Genomic DNA, 12102 nt, shown 5'->3' on the forward strand with positions numbered 1-12102 from the left:
CACTCCCCTGACCTGCCCCAAACTTGCCCCTGCAAATCTTCCAATAATTCTGGGAGCGATGGTCCAAGAGAAACTCCTGTCCCTGCCTGGCATTCAGGACACTGATCTTAGCCTTGGTTGCAGCCAGAGATGGGGGAGTAGACAGGTACGAGGGGAGGCTGTGTGGGTCATGGGGTGTCAGGGATGTCACAGAAGCTCATGGGGAGAGGGTTGCTGGAAGGAATGGACAGAAAGGTACCCAGGGCACTGACAGGACAGCAGCCAAACTCCCTTCCAAGGTTCTGTACACAGCCAGAGCTGCATTTTGTCCATGAGAGACTCTGAAGACATGGCCAGCAAATGGCCAGCAGAGAAACCACTGCCTTAGTGCTTGTGTGGGGGCAGCAGGGCAGCGGTGTCCATGAGGTTCCATTCCCTGGGATGCGTCCGAGCTGGGGGCACAGTGAGGGTGGGCACTTTGATGCTCCCCCTGCCCTTCAGTTCTCTGTCAGTGCTGATGGACAAGGAGGGAGAGCAGGGCAGGGGGGAGGAAGAAGGGAAACAAAAACCTCTCCAGGGGTATAAATCACTCAGGCTCCATCGCTATAACACTACTCCAGCTGAACATCTGCCCGTAGAGCTGGAGGCCAAAGGGATGTTGGATCTGACCTCCTGCATAGCTCAGTGTTCTTCAGCGACTCCCTCCCTGTGCCAGGCTTGAGCTCAGACAGCACACTAAGAGCTGCTTCCCGTAAGAGCTTCCCACCCCGCTCCTGCTCACATCCAGCACTGCAGCTTGCACTGATCTTGCCGTGATAAAATAGTTTCCAACTCACTTTGAACTGTTCGGGCTCTAAGTTCAGTCCGTGTTTGCAGGCTGCCTCAGATGGGATACTTGGGATGCTGTTGGGGAAGGAGCTGACATCCACATGCTGCAGCCCCTGGTGAGTGGTGGAGGTGGATTTCAGCTCCCCTGTGAGGATGTGAGACCCCCACATCAATGCTGCCACTAACCCTGACTCCTCATTGTCAGATCAGTTTGTGCAAATGCTAAAGCAGTTCACAGAGTCACAGAAGCACAGAATATGCCAGGTTGGAAAGGACTCACAAGGATTATTGAGTCTGTCTCCTGGCCCTGCACGGGACCATCCCCAAGAGTCACACCCTGTGCCTGAGAGGATCATCCAAATGCTTCTTACGCAGCATCTGGCATAGCAGAGAGGCCAGACAAAAAGAAGAAGGTCTGGGGAAAAGGGGGTCACTAGCTGCTGTCAAAGAAGCTCACTGAACTTCCCAAACCAGCCAGACACCAAACATCATCCCTTCCCAACATTTTTCCAGTCTGCCTCATCCTAGTCTTGCTCCTGGTGGGCTCCTTGCCCTGCTCCTGCCCTCCCACCACCTGCCCCTTTCCCTGGGTGCCCTTTGGCTTCCTGCACTCCCTGCAGTCCTCTCTGTTCCTGACTAACCTAAACAACTCCATGGGCTTTATGAATTTTTTCCCCTTGCTGCTCATCCTGGTTTCCAGAGCATTGCAGACTGTGCAGATCATAACAGCTATATTTAAGGTTGCCTGACAGTTTCCATGATATGACCCATTGTTCAGTTGCTTACAACACTGCCAAACTTTAACCCTTTGGGCTGAATACCTTGGAATGGTTTCATTAAGAACAAGTTCAGTCCTTTTGAGAATCAAAATTAGGGGGAAATACTTGGTTTCTTATTAAGGCTTTGCTGGAAAGTCTGTCCTTCAGAGATCTGCAAGGTTGTTTGGGGAGGGGTCTTTGGTCTCAGGGGTCTTTTTGTCTTCACTCTTGCATGTCTCATGACAAATACAACCAATTACACAAGGGTCTGAAGAGCAGGTTTTCTCAAGCCCCTCTGAAGCTGAGCTGTGCAGGGCTGTCCCCCGTGACTGCTGTGACTGTCCCTGGTGACGGCCCCTCTCCCTCAGCCCAAACCAAGCCCAGTGGGATAACACTGCAGCCCCAGTCCCTGGCACTCCCCCACGACCCTGACCCCTGAGCCCTGTGCCAGGATGCCACCTCAGCTCTGGGGTAGATAACAGGGACCCTGCCCCTTCCAGGCTGTTGGTGCTGGGACACTGCAGTGCCTGGCTCGCGGGTCTCCACATTCCTGTGCCGTCAACAAGCTGCTGATGACCCAGCAGGACAGGCCCTTGCTGGTGAATCCATCCTGGGTTTGGGTGCTAGAGGGCCACTGACTCTGTAGTGACCTTTTGTGCATCATCTGCTGGTTTTGTTGTCTTTTTAAAAAAACAAAATTGCATTTAATTATTGATTTTCCCCCCACTTTTAAACATATTGTGTGCTGCAGTGCCAACGTGATTGTGTGTGTAATGTCACCACAGCTTTGCTTTATCTAATCACAAGATCCCGGGGAACAAAGTAACATTGTGCAATTAGTAAAGCTGGTTCCTATAGAAAAAATAAATAAAGTGTGCATTCATGTGCCCAAAGCTCTGCCATGGAGCATATACACATATCAGATTAAGCAAAACCACACAGGCATTTCTACGCTGTACCTTCGTATCATCTCCCCTCACTTTTTACTAAATCCATGACAACAGCTGACAGCACAAAATCCAGTAGGAAAACTAGAAACCCTGTTGTAAGTCTGCACCAGGACAAAAAAGTCTGACTTTCCTTCCTGCCTCCGGGTTTTGACCCCTGACTGTGCCCCAGATGATCCAGCTCCTCCAGCCACCTCTGATGAGGGATTTTTGAAAGCCTGTGCAAACTCTGCCAGTGATTCCTCTGTGCCCACTGTTTTGACATGCCCGGAGAACATTAACACAACCTTTGTGTAAACAGTGCCAGGCACATGCTGTCCTACCACTCGGTCCTCGATGGCCAGTGCATGTGAGGTTCCTTGATCTCTACAGAATTTGTTGCTCACAGACCCCACACAGGCACCAGAGCCTCATCCTGGATGGGGCCGTAAAGTTCTTGCCAATGCCAGTTATACCCTGTTCATCTCACCATAGTTAAAAAACCAAATCCACACCTCAGGCACTAACACAGGGGCTCAGAATGAACCCTGGCTGTAGCTGATGGGTCCTGCACAAGCTGTGTGCTTATCCCACGTGCTGCAGAAACTGCCTGGGTTGCTGAGAGAAGGCTATGGCTGACAGAAATACCCAGAATTCAAGAGAGGCTTGCATGCAATTCCCTGGCCAAAAAGCTGACACCACTAATTCTTCCAAATTCCATTCAAGCTTTTTCCTCAACAATTAAACAACCATGTGGAAGACAGGCAAAAATGGAGGAAAGGGATGAAAGCTCCTGTGTCCCTCCAGATTGTGCTTTTGATTGGTGGAGAACTCTCCCTGATCACCCACCCACTGCTGCAGATGACATTTTGTGTGACCACCCTCCCTGTGTGCCACACAGGAGAGCACCATGAACTTCTGCCCCCCAGGTCTCCCTTATAATTCCTTGGAGAACATGGAACCATCACTGGCTCTTCCTGTCCTCTCAGCAATAATATTACACAACTCACTTCTAAAGAATGATGGGCTTTCTTGTAGTCATTCTGAAATGTGAATATTTTATAACGAATAAAATGATCACAGCAAATTCCAAGTACAGCCAAGGAGCTCAAAATGATCCGATCATGTTTCCAACCATGAGACCTTTGGAAAGAGCCCCAGAAAGAGGGGGAAACACATTAATTTTATGTTTTAATATTCAACAAACAGAGCAGCCTCTGCAGAGCAGCAGCGTCCAGTTGAAAGTGTCGAGGAGTTTATTTTTCTTCAAACCTGCGATGGGGCCGAGTTTGGGACTCTGTTTAGCTTTTCAGCCTGTAGTTACATTGTGTAAACAGTTTATTTAACATCATTTTTGGCACTTCTTCAGTAAACCCACCATAATAATCCTACTGGCAGACCAAACAGATCACAGATTAGCAGACAAAGCTGCTGTAAAACACCAAATTACCCATCCCCTGCTTTCCTGTTTTCGGGACATGTGAAGTCCTGTACTTAGCCGTGTTTATTCCTCGTTCCATGGCTGCATCACCAGGTCATGGAGCTGCTCCAATTAATGCTCTACCTCAGCCTCCAGAAGCATTGAAACAGGGAAGCACTGTGGGGGAAGGATTTTTCGGCTCTTTTAGAAGCTTGTAAAACGTTCTGGGGTGCTGGCTGTTGCTTAACAGGGAAGGTATGTTGGCTTGATCCAGATTGGAAAAGACTCTAGACTAATGCTAAAGTCACCTATTGCTTACATTTCATTTTAATGTGCTTGAGTTCAATAAAAGTTTATCATCTCCATTAAAACGGTGCCTATTGAAACTGATTTAATCTCGTTAGCACAGAAAACCACATGAAAGGAATCAAGCTCATGGACAAGATTGAGCACAGTTACTTTTGAAGCATAAATTACATAAAAGCAAGGGATAATCAGCCAGAGCCACAGAGCCTGTCACCTGCATTACTCACATATTTATGCCAGTGCACTTTGGTGGGGAAGGTGCTGGGCACGGGCCATATCACAGCAGGACTGAGCATCTGCCAAGCACAGGAGGGATCGGCTGCTTAATGTCACAGCATCAACATGCTCCTAAAGAGCCCATGAGTTGTGGTACATTTGAACAAACAGTTGTCACGTGTAGGGGTGCTGGTCAAATGTCTACTGGCAACAGGACAGTGCAGCTCTAAGTCTCGCTTCAGTGTCACCCCGTTTTCAGCACAGAGGTGCTCTGCCTTTGTCAAGGGAGCTCCAGCTCCACCGCTGGACCAGCTGCTCAGGGGCTGCCCTCGGTGTCAGGAATGGGCTGTTAGGGTGGGCTTGGGTGCAGGGAGATGCAGCAGTGGGATTTCAGCTGGGCCCTTGTTGATGAGCACCAGCTCTGCCAGGCTCTCCAACGGGCACTGCCAGCACTGCTGGATACTGAGATATTCTGGAGAGAGGAGGGATGGCCCCACCTCAGCTGAACACTGGGCACGGCACTGTGTAGGCAGAGATTGGCTCAGGAAGGTGTCCTGGGGCTACAGCCTCAGCTTGTCTTGTTGGTGATGGGGAAAAAGGAGTCACAGAATCCCAGATTTGGAAGGAACCCACAAGGATCATCAAGTACAACTCTCGGCCCTGCACAGGCCTATCCCCAAGAGTGACACCCTGTGCCCCAGAGAAACATCCAAACACTCCTTGAGCTCTGGCAGCCTTGGTGCCGTGACCCTGCACTCTGGTTTTCCTGGCTCCAACCCCTGATGGAGTGTCCTGTTTCCATGATGCTGGGGGCAGACTGGAGAGAAGAACATGGGAGCATAGTAAAACAACTCTCAGAAATGTGAAACCTGCCTGTGCCACCTCCCTCCACCAGCCTCCTGAAGCAGTGCCCGTCGTTCACCAGCCCCCCAGCCCAGGCACTTTGCTGCCAGCAGCCACCCACCCCCTTCTGCTGCCCAGCAGAGCAGAGCATTCAGCACAGGACATTCTCCCTGTGCCTGCAGAGCTGTGGTTTGCTGACAAGGGATTTCCAAGGAACGGGAAAGCTCTTGGTGTCTGGACAGTATCAACACCACACACCTCTCTCTCCCAGTTCCCCCAGCATGTTTCAGAAGGAAGCACTGGACTGTTCCCCTCCTCTCCAGTGTCTTGCTCTTTCGACAGGTACCTGCAGCCCTGTCACCCCCTGGACTGCTCACTGTCTGCCCAAATGCCACAATGGAAAAAACCTTTTCCTTCTCCTAATGGTCAGATAATTTTTATCTTGTTTTATTGGGAACAGCCTCATCTTTTGACCTTTCTGACACCCTGAGTCTGTGTCTGCACTTGGTTCTGACTGACTCCAGTATCTGGATATAAGGCACAGCTATTACCCAAAACTCTCTATGGCAGAAGCCCCATGTCTCATGGATTCATCCTGGTTTTGCTGGATGAGCTAAAGGCCAGGCAGGTGGGAACAGCAGTGAGCAGAGGGGCAGGCCTGGGAAGGTGACCACCTCTGCTGTGGAGTTTGCTCTTGCAAGCAATGATCGTAGGATCATTGATGTTTGAAAAGACCTCTAAGATCATCAAATTTAGCCATCAGCCCATTACCACCACTGTGTTCACCACTAAAACATGTCCCCAAGTGCCATATCCACCGGGTTTTTAAACAATTCCAGGGATGATGACTCCACCACTGCCCTGGGCAGCCTGGTAATGATTCACTCCTCCAAGCAAAGACTTTCCTAAGTAGTTCTTTCACAAACACATGTCCCAAAGCCCATCATGACCTGTAGACACCTTCAACACCTGAGTGAATGCACATCCCTCTGCACTCCAAAACCTCTCCCCTATGGGCACACTCACAGGGTGTGCCCACACCTACACACACCCCCAGATCTGCTCACTCACTCGAGGCCTAGAGACAAACATGCACTGGAACAGAAATGCTGAGCTGCCACATTTAACCAAACTGTTTGTTCTTCAATAACCTGGCAGGGAGGTGCCAATGGCATGTCAGGATAAAGTACAGGCACTGGATTAGGGAAGATTCTGCAGGATCAGCAGGAATGGAGGAGATGCCACGACTGCCATGTGTCTCTGCACTCCAGACATGCTGAGGCTGTCCCAGCCCAGTAGGGCACTGCCAGCCATGTGATCTTCTGGGGGTATGTTGAATCTTGCTGAGCTCCCTAAGATGCTCTGGGTATGCCAGGGAAGCTCCTTTGGGTACCTCTGTCTTCCTTGGGCCCTACAGAACAAGTGCAGTTGGGATCTGCAGTGAGATCTGCCCTTCAGCAGTTCATTGTAACCATCCTCATCCTCACTGCAACCAGTGCTTGCCTTTCTGCCTCAAAGTGAGGATGGTCTGTCACCTCTTCCTGCAGCAAAGTGACACATGCACATAAGGACCTCAAACTCTGCATCACCTCAGAAGTGTGGAGGTGACCCAGAAAGGATGAGAGACTGAAACCACAGATGCAGTGAAGATGTATATGTGTGCAAACGCACACACTGAAGGGGATGTGTTCAACCAGGAGGCCCTGGAGCTCTCAGTTACCCCTTGCTGTATCAAGCCCCAAAGTCATCTTTCAGCTGGAGGGAAAAGTGTTTTCTTCAGAACACACAACTCTGAGCCCAGGAGACACAGACAGCCTGTCATGTCAGCGTGGAGGAAAGGGACACTGGGCAGACTCCATCCTCTACTGTGGTAACACCCAAAATTGCTGTTTAGGCAACAGCAGGAATAGATGGTGAAATGGCAGACAACTGGAGTGAAAGGGTCTGATTTGTGAGGAAAGATTTAAAGAAGGGTTTGCAGCCTGCAGATCATGGTGAGGACCTTGGTCTTTGCTATATGCTCCTGTTTTGGAAAAACTCTTGGCTCAGCCAAGCTGAGTTTGAAACAGTGTGTGGTGCACACTGCAGCCATGGGGAGCGGGGAAGATTTCCTTAAATATTGCTTGGAAGGAGGGAAAAAAACCTGCCTTTCTGCACCCCAGAGGGAACTGAGAGGGAATAGGATCTCCCCTGACAGCACATCTGCACTAGTCCCAGAAGGGGAAGGCTCCACTCGCTGTACGAGGCTGGCACAAGAACTACTGCATTTACATTGACCACAAACATGCTTGTGGTGGACATTGGCAGTCCTAATCACCACTGGTTCCAGCCAGCCTATGGAAACAGTGAGAACAAACACAAAGGCAGCCCCAGGCCCTATCTCCCTGTGCTCAACCTGTCATTGTGGCAGCCTGGCCACAACCCACATTCCTTTGCCCCAACACCAGGCAAAGCTGTGCTCTTTGAGTAAGATCTCAGGCCATCCTGCCTGTCTGTGTGTATGACAAAGCAAGGCCTTCCCCCTGCTCTTGCTGTTGTTTTGTTTCCAGCTGTCAAACCCACTGCAGGTATGACCAGTGGGGATCTGCTCACCCGCTCTGGGGCTGCAGATGGGCCCTCACACAGAGGATGAAGGATGAATTTCCCACTGACCACCATGGGCAAGTGTACCAATGGTCCTGCCAGTTGGCAAGAAAGGTGATAAATTAGTGTCTGAGCATCTCCCCAGACACCACTTACCCATTGGTGCCCTGTACTGAAGTTCCTCATGTTGAAAACCTGCACGTGCAACTCATTAATGCCTGATAGGGACCAGACCCTGGATTGCAGGTGACACCTCCCAGCCACAGAACTCATGATGTTCCCAGAGGAGCACTGTGACTCAAAGCCCACTCGTGGCCCATGGGTGCCATCACAGCGTAGCCCCCACGGGGACACCTCCAGCACCACCTCAGCAGGAGTGCAGGTGCAGGACACAGAGCCTTTGATACACAACAATTGCCAGTGACAGGAATGTTGGTGTCACTCAGGAGCTTTCATCTGAGGACATCGAAGCTTCTCACAAGGGCCAGGCAAGCAGAGGACACCTGTGCCTGGGTCTTACTCTGTTGCTTACTCAGCTACAGGAACCAACTGCAATTAATTTATGTGCCTGCATCAGTTTTGATACATGCATGAAGCTGTGTCAGGGCAGGCTCAGGTTGGATCTCAGGCCAAAGGTTCTTCCCCCAGAGGCTGGTTGGGCACTGCCCAGGCTCCCCAGGGCAGTGGGCACAGCCCCAAGGCTGCCAGAGCTCCAGGAGGGTTTGGACAATGCTTTTGGGGACAGGGTGGGATTGTTGGGGTGTCTGTGCAGAGCCAGGAGTTGGACTCGATGGTCCTTGTGGGTCCCTTCCAACCCAGGATATTCTATGATTCCATGAAAACATTTCAGGTCATTTGGATGTAAGGAGATCATGGTACACCTTTGTCCTCAGAAATATTAACGAAAAGAAGCCTTTTCTCATCAACATCCCATGGTCAAAGGGGTCTGGGCAGGATTTTCCCATTATTAAAAATCTCACTGAATATAGGAAAGTTCACAGAGGGTTTGAGCAAGATTTTCCCCCTTTCAAGTGACTGCCTGCATACACCACTTCAGAGGGAATGAACAAGCATGAAATTCAATTATACAGGCACCCACTTAAACACTTGAACCAGAACTTCTTCCCTTAATCTTTATGTTGAGGACAGGGTAAGACTGCAAAGCCATTCTCAGCATGACAGCACTTTATTTCTTCTGCAATCCTGGTAAGATACACAATTCACTTAACTGAAGAGCAGGGATTTTGAGCTGTGTGCTCCTGACTCTTTCTGTAAGCAACAAAGCCCAGCAGTGCTGCCCATCACTATCAGACCCCCCTTAGAGATCAGCTGGTAACAGCAAATAGCCAGGGGCTAGTGGGACAGGAGTCTTTACAAGGCTCCTTCAATGCCAAGGCACCCAGTGATCCTGCAGAGACAGGAGAAAAAGGGGTGATCTGGAGAAAAGGCAGAGCCCGAGCAGCCCATGTTCCCGTGGCTGGGCATGAGGTGGGCAATGCATCTGTCTTGTGCAACACACCTGTATCTGTAGGAAGATTTTGCTTCCGCCTTGTCCTGCAAACAGGCATCTTGGAGCTACAGAAAACCATTCTTGAGCTGACTTAAAACTTGTTATTCTCTTCTGGATTGGAGTTTCAGAAAAAAGCAGAGCTGTGTCAGGCTGGATTTATCAGAGGCACCAGCTCACTGCCAAAGATCTGTGATTCTGTGGCATTCAAGGAAGTGGCTGAGTGCCCCTGGCAGCTCCAGCAAAGTGAGGTGGACCAACATGTTGGATGTTGAAACAGTATTTTATAGAATCACAGAATCACAGAGTGGTTTGGCTTGGAAGGGACCTTCAAGCTTGTCCAGTCCCACCCATTGCCATGGGCAGGGACACCTTCCACTAGCCCAGGTTGCTCCAAGCTCCGTCCAACCTGGCCTTGGACACTTCCAGGGATGGGGCAGCCACAGCTTCTCTGGGCAACCTGTGCCAGGGCCTCACCCATAGGGAAGAATTTCTTCCCAATATCTCATCAAACTCTTCTCTTTGTCAGTTTTTCCTGTCACTCCATGCTCTTGTAAACAGTCTCTTCTCAGTTTCTGCAAGATTGCAAGTGTAAATCATTCTTCTGTGATAAACTGGAAATTATAAAACCCTTAAAGATGGCAGATGTGTTTGAAGCTGCTCAGAATGGGTTTCCTGACATGATTTAACAGGTCACAGCACTCATGGCAGTGAAGTGCCCTCAGAACAATGTGTTATCCTTCAGGCTGCTCTAAGCAGCAATGCACAGAGCTCTAATTTGATTAAAATAATGGTCTTTTCCTTTCACATCTGCCTCAGATTTCAAATCAGTGGGGCAGGTCCCAAGGTCTGTGCCAGCACATGGCAGGGGAAATGACACTGTGTCCAGGCTGCCCTCTGGCTGAACCTCTGCCAGGGCAGAGGATGCCCTGCAGTCCGTGTTGGCTGGATCACATCCTGATCTCACCTGAGCCTCTGAGGTCTAAGTCTACATCAGTGAGTGGCATTAAACCAGAGTAAAGTTGGTATAAGATTAGAGCTCAGTCTACTTTGTTAGTGTTTAGAAAAGCAAGTAAGTCTTATTTTAGAAGTCTTTTGTCCTCTGTAGCCCTCTCCAAAGCCTCTTTGATGCTGAATTTCAACCATTTTCTCCTGAAAGTGCTCGTTGAACACCACCTGGGAACTTCACACAAAGTTACTCAGCCTTGACTCCCTGAGTGCATTGATAAAGCAGACATAGCCCTCCTAACCACTGCTGGCCATGGGCACCCACCATGTCAGCTGGGACACCCCAGGACCACCTGTGACTTCAAGAAGTGATCTGGCTTGTCTTGCAACAGTGTCCTGGTGGAGATTCAGCAACAGCTGGGGCTCTTTAAACTGTGGTCTGATGAGCACATTGTGGTCAAAGCCCTCACTGGGGGGAGTAAAATTGGTTTTAGTAGGAAGGGACCTTAAAGCTCATCCAATCCCACCCCTTGCCCTGGGCAGGGACACCTCCCACTAGCCCAGGTTGCTCCAAGCCCCGTCCAAACTGGCCTTGGACACTTCCAGGGATGGGGCAGCCACAGCTTCTCTGGGCAACCTGTGCAGGCCTCACCACCCTCATGTGCACTAGCGAAGTATGTCTCGAGCATCTCTAAGCTCTCGCTCCCTGTCAGTGGGAAGGCTCATGCCCCCTTGTTCTGGATCTCGTAGGCCTTGGCACAGAGTCCGCTGCAGCCTCTGGAGCCCCTTTTTAGGTCACTGGAAGGGGCTCTCAGGTCTCCCTGAGCCTCTCATCTCAGTGAACCCCCAGCTCTGCCAAGCCTGGCTCCAGAGCAGAGGGGCTCCAGCCCTTGGAGCATCTCTGTGGCCTTTTCTGGACTCACTCCAGGTCAATGTTGCTCTTTTGTTGGGGCCTCCAGAGCTGGAGGCAGCATTGCAGGTGGGGTCCCACCTGAGCAAGGGAACGGGGCAGAATCCACCCCTCCCCTGCTGCCCAGGCTGTGGGATCAGCCCAGCACAGGGGTGCCGTGACCAGGTCGTGTCGAGCTTCTCATCCACTAACAACCCCAGGTCCTTCTCCCCAGCACTGCTCTTCACCCATTCTCCCCCCGGTCTGTGCTTGTTCTTGGGATTGACTCAGCCCACGTGCAGGGCCTTGCACTTGGCCTTGTTGAACTTCATGATGTTTGTACAGGCCCATCTCTCCAGCCAGTCAGGGTCCCTCTGGGTGGCCTCCCTTCCCTCTGGAGTATCAGCCACTCCACTCAGCTTGGTGTCATCCACAAACTTAGACTCAATCCCACTCAATCCCTGATTTCTTCCTGCAACCTGTCCCAGCCTATGCCCATTGCACACCAGGAGCAGCTCAGCTGATTCACCAGCAGCCTGTCCCTGGGGTCACGTTTGATCCACTACCAGGATTCTCTTCAGTCGTGCTGCAATTATTATTTACTCTTTCAAAAGATGGTAAAGCACATACTTGCTGCTGTGTTAGCTGAGGATGATGACCAACCCCATGGCTGTGCAGGTTTGCTGAGACCCATACACCTGGCTAAGCCCAGGAGAAGATCAAGATACTGTCAAATCTGGTTTCTGCAGGGGAGAATTACAGCAGAAAAAAGAGTTTCCTGCACAGCCCAGTGGCCCCTCGGTGAAGGTCCAGTTCGTGTAAAAGAAATATCTCCTGGGCAGAATTTTTTAAGATGTTTTCCTAATATAAAGTATTCAGAGCTGGGTTTGCAGAGACAG

Source organism: Manacus vitellinus, unplaced genomic scaffold (genome assembly GCF_001715985.3).
Source record: "Manacus vitellinus isolate BGI_N305 unplaced genomic scaffold, ASM171598v3 scaffold_24_pilon, whole genome shotgun sequence".
Lineage (NCBI taxonomy): Eukaryota > Metazoa > Chordata > Aves > Passeriformes > Pipridae > Manacus > Manacus vitellinus.